The sequence below is a fragment of the Oryzias melastigma genome, linkage group LG24, assembly GCF_002922805.2.
Source record: "Oryzias melastigma strain HK-1 linkage group LG24, ASM292280v2, whole genome shotgun sequence".
Classification (NCBI taxonomy): Eukaryota; Metazoa; Chordata; class Actinopteri; order Beloniformes; family Adrianichthyidae; genus Oryzias; species Oryzias melastigma.
In genome coordinates this window covers 14,332,759-14,337,811 of record NC_050535.1, presented here as the reverse complement: position 1 = coordinate 14,337,811, position 5,053 = coordinate 14,332,759, and the positions used below count along the sequence as shown (strand labels likewise).

General features: G+C 41.1%; 1 long non-coding RNA gene across 1 annotated transcript; it reads left to right on the top strand.

Moving 5' to 3' along the window:
• The first annotated feature begins 903 nt into the window (after positions 1-903).
• On the top strand, positions 904-1,748 carry LOC112158217. Its single transcript, XR_002921272.2, has 2 exons — positions 904-1,046; positions 1,133-1,748. It is a non-coding gene; the product is annotated as an uncharacterized LOC112158217 (long non-coding RNA).
• The last annotated feature ends 3,305 nt before the right edge of the window (positions 1,749-5,053 follow it).

Below are 5,053 nucleotides of genomic sequence, written 5' to 3'. Positions count from 1 at the left end.
TGCCCAGTTTCCTCCTCTAATAAATAGAGTTGGTTTTAGGTCTCTCTGATTTTCACAGATTGTCGAATATGAAACTAACTTAACCGCGCTTGTGGCTGGTGGTTTTAATTCTTGTAATGTATAGTATAATTAATATCAAATTAATTTTTTATCGTATGTCCTTCATAGAGAAATCATACAAATATTTACCAGTTTAACAAAGCATAACAGATATGAACACATTAACATGTTGGTTAAAATACAGAGCTAGAAAGACTATAAAAACATTATATTTGTTTATTTCAGTCTGCACTGAGAATAAAGAACAAAAATATGACAGTGTATTGTTGACAGAATCAGAGAAAGAATGCTGAACGGATTGATCATCAGTTATGAATAAAATTTGTAATTTGTTCATGAATGTTTGAGGTCATTTTATGTGAATATTGGAGATTTGTTGACATTGTTATTGTAGAAGAATAAATTCTATTGTTGTGATTTTACCAACAGCTCAGCACGTGTATCGTGTCTGTATTCTGTCCAACAGACCACATGTCCTCTGAGGAGAAACGCTTTTATGTCTGCATTAGCTTCCCAGCCCAGAACATTCTGTGTTCTGCAGAGCACATGAATTTGTTGCATGAATCGTGTTTGTTGTGAATGCACCTTTACAGTCCAATGTGGAGAAACACTTTGAATTCAGCAAAGTCATGTCACCATACAGAATGGTAGAATGCTCTAACAATGTTCACTTTGGATTATTCTGATGTGGAAAAACACTAAAATGTGAATGGAGCTGACATTCATTGTTGTTTACCTGTTTGTTTGTACACATATTTAATTGATTATCTTGAAGAAATACAATGAATCTGGAAAAGTTCACCTGCACTGTTACGATATGAAGGGAATCGTTGTTACATGGAGCCGTCATATCCCTAATAACAAATTCATTTTTTATGTGGAGGATATTTTTCTGTTAAAACTACTAATGTTTTGACTCTTTTCTACAGATATACGAGGTTGTGGAGAAGACAACATCTGGCAGCTAATGAAAAAGTCAAACTACAGTATGGAAGGAGTCATTTTGTTGTAAAATAATGTACTTATTCACTTAACTCTTCTCACAGTTTCTGTCCTTTTTCTTTCAAATTAGTTACCAAGGATGGGAACGCTCCTCTGCACCTCTTTCCTGGAGAAGTCTGGCCATGTGTGATCCAAAAGTAACACCTGAGGAGATCAGTCCTCTCCAACTGGAGTTACAGACCCTCACGGCCTCCTCCAAGGATTTGGGTTACTCAGAGAGAGGTCTACTTAAGCTGGGCCCTCAGGTCTGCAGTGCTACTGCCTCCACATGCTCAACCACGTCCTGAAGGCCAACTCTCAAGTACTGTCACAAAATGCCCAGCTGAAGGAGCAGAGAAGAACATCTGCAGCTGAGTTCCAGGATCAACTCAGAGAACAGGGACTGAGCAGGTCTGAGGTAACCCAGAGCAAACCCAGCAGTTCTGGATGCATGTACATCCGTGTCTTTGAAGACTGCAGTTCTTTTTTAATATTTTGGCTGAAAACATCATAATCATAATAATTTTGGCTAAAAGATTCCGTAAGAAAGCGGAAGAAAAATAAACAAAGCTAAAACAATATAGAACCTTTTTTGCTGTTTGGGCTGTGTGTGTCCTTTTGTGTCGTTTTTGTTTTGCTACACACTGCTCATGTCTGTTTGGGCTTAGGCCCTTCTTTTGAGGCTTCTTAGGGCTTTTTACATTTTTTCACTCAAAGCAAAAATAATATGGTCCTTGCAGTCAGTAGCCTCCAACAATGATTGGCGGAGACAGCTGAAGGGGGAGGGACATTTGTAAAAGCTGAGTTTGAGGCTAGTTTTGCGGCTGGATTGCGGTAATATGATTGTGATTAGTCATTTATAGAATGAAAGAAATATTTCTTTTACCATCTTGCATATTGAAAACTATGGAGTGTTAAATGAGGGCGGTTTGGATGAACACAGAGCTGATACCATAGTAATGGTAAATGTTTTTGTACATGTGAAAATTGTGAATTTTCTTTGGCACACCAGAGCACCCATCTCTTTGGGCACTCTAGTGTGGCATGGCACACTGGTTGAAGAAGAGTGGTTTAAAAGCGTGAAAAATGAATGTTTGGGGCGACCCCCTCCCCTTGTGAGCAGTTCGTGAATGATTGTATTTGTGTGTGTTAAAAACTTTTTTTTTTCACCTGCATTGAAGAGTTTTGAGGTGCAAGTAAAATGAATGTGTAAAGAAAAAAAGTGTAAGTTGGATTATGGCTGAGCAGGATTTGAACCCGTGATCTTGGGAATGACAGTCAACAGCTCTAAGCACTCCGCCAAAGCTGGGCAACAATTGTCTGTATATGATGGGGAAGAAGAAGGAAGAAGTGGAAGGGAGGGGGAGAGAGGGGGAGGGAGATTGAGGGAGGTAATTAACTTTATTAAAAGAAAATATTTCCCAAGGATACAAAATCAAAATTTCTTAATGGTATTAAAGGAGGGCTGCACGGTGGCGCACGTGGTTAGCGCTCTCGCCTCACAGCGAGAAGGCCCCGGTTCGAATCCCGGCTGGGACCTTTCTGTGTGGAGTTTGCATGTTCTCCCCGTGCATGCGTGGGTTTTCACCGGGGACTCCGGCTTCCTCCCACCGTCCAAAAACATGCTTCATAGGTTCATTGGTGACTCTAAATTGCCCCTAGGTGTGCATGTGAGAGTGAATGTGTGTGTGATTGAGGCCCTGCGACAGACTGGCGACCTGTCCAGGGTGTATCCCGCCTTCGCCCTTCAGTAGCCGGGATAGGCTCTGGCACCCCCGCGACCTCGAAAGGGACGAAGCGGTCAAGAAAATGGATGGATGGATGGTATTAAAGGAATGTATTTAACAAAAACAGTACTTTTTAGCATTTCTATCAAGATTTGAACGTAAATTAGCATAATTTATTTTCCTTGAACTTGAAAAATCTAGAAATACTTAAGAAATATATTTAAACAAATGTATCAAGAGACAAAGTAATAAAAATGCTCACATAAAATATAATTATTTCCTCATCCTTTGTAGCCACTGCTCTTTTGTCAGGGTCTCTTTGTTGGGACAGTATATTTTGCCTTTGTACTGACTATGACCAGTCTCCTGAGTCCGAAACTGACCACAGGTCCGACAGGTGTTCGATGATACAGTCCTGACGTATTTGCGTTTTTCCTGTGATGCTTCGGTGGAAGATTGGCTTGAAGAAGATGTGGTTATTGCAGCTGGCGCAGTGACAGAAAGCATCACATTTACCAGGACTGGCATCATTCCTGTCGGAAACAGTAGCATTGTTGCAGCTGGTTTTGGTTGAAGTGGCAACAATCTTGATCCTGTTGTTGCTTGTGTAATTTGTTCCTGTAGGTTTACTGACTCTGTAACAGTAGCTGCAGGTTTCAGAGGGCGTAACTTCTTTTTTGCCTGCCCAGCTGTGTTTGGCGGTAAATTATAACTGTGATGTTGCTGATGAGGACGCGGCAAAAGCTGTTGCTGTGGTCTTGCAGGTAGCAATTGTTCAGTGGAAACTGGCCTTGCGGGTGGAAGTTGAATCCCTTGGAGAAGCACAGAAACTTCTTGCCCTTTCAGGTGGCGTCAGCAGTCTGGCCATTGTGCTGGAGAGTCACTTGAGCCAAGCACACATCTCTTAATACTCTCTACGGCAGGTGTAATGACCGCCTTTTTCTTTGGTGATCTAAAGCGGCCTGTCAATAGCCTCTCTTGATGACGTGCTGCATAGACAACTCTCTCCTTGTCAAACTGTTCCAGGTTTTGCCACAGAGCAACAATTGTGCTTGATTGTTGATTTGTTAATGTCATTCCTGCTTGTGTGCGCAGCTCTACCAGATATTCTGCCAGTTCGTCAACACGATTGATGCCAGGGATGTTGTGTTGGTCCACAGCCTGAGTAAAAAGATCTTAACACAAACCTGGAATGAATCGATTCAGATGGCAGTGAAACGACTCCAAGGACGTTGACCCTCTGGCGCACCGGAAGGTCTTGAGTGACAGTCCTCCTTTAGTGTGACTTCCTGTCACTGTGTAAAGTGGCACTCCAGGAGGATCCTGGATGCAACTCACATGACGTTTTTGAACGTCCCAAAAGTGCTGCATCCTAACTGCATCAAGGAGAGGAACACCTAGAGCATCATTCCCTTTGTCACTCATGAGCTCTGTGAAAAGCTGTTCAAGGAGGTGTATGGTTGTCTCCTCTCCACGTGTTTTTCTCCTACAGTGCAGCGCAAGCTCCTCCTTTGTAATGTGGCGGTCCACCTCTCTTTCTGTTGGTACAGGCCATCCTTGTTGTACCAGTTGTGCCCGCTTAGCCTTTCTGAGCTCCGAAATGTCTCCTGCATCCCATTCGAAAATACAGGCTGACAAAGGCGCCATGAACGTGGGGTATAGCTGATGTGCATCAGTTGTTACCCCAACTGCCAGGCGGCGCATAAAATGCCAGATGTCCAAACAGATGATCAGGTTAGGCCACTGGTTGAACCTGGCTCTAAGTTTTGTTGCACCAGCCTCTTTGCAACAGCCACAATCAACATAAAGGGCAACTGGAGGTGCCACACCGGCTGCCTCGAATCTAAAAAATTAAAGAGCAAACAAAGAAAATTACATTTTGGGAAAAAAATACTTTTTATTTTTTTAGGATGTATTTTTGCTCCAAAAGATACATTTTAACAAATGTATCAGATGAATAGCTTGTAATAGCTACTTGCATGAAAGTGATATAAAAAATACTGATATTGTTTTGAATAGGAGCTGAATGAGATTATTTTAGTATTCATAGGTTCATATTTTTCCTAGGAATATAATTTTAACCTAGTACTAAAACTTTGTTTTGTTTTTAATTTAATATTGTATTGTTATTGCTTTCTGCACGTAAAAAATTGGATTGCTTTTTAAATGTTACCATACAAGTGTGATTATACAACTTTTGAAAGACAAATAAAAGACTATACTATTTCTTTACAGACAGTTGTTTCTTTTAAACTTTGAAATAAAGTGTCTTGGTACCTGTTCAT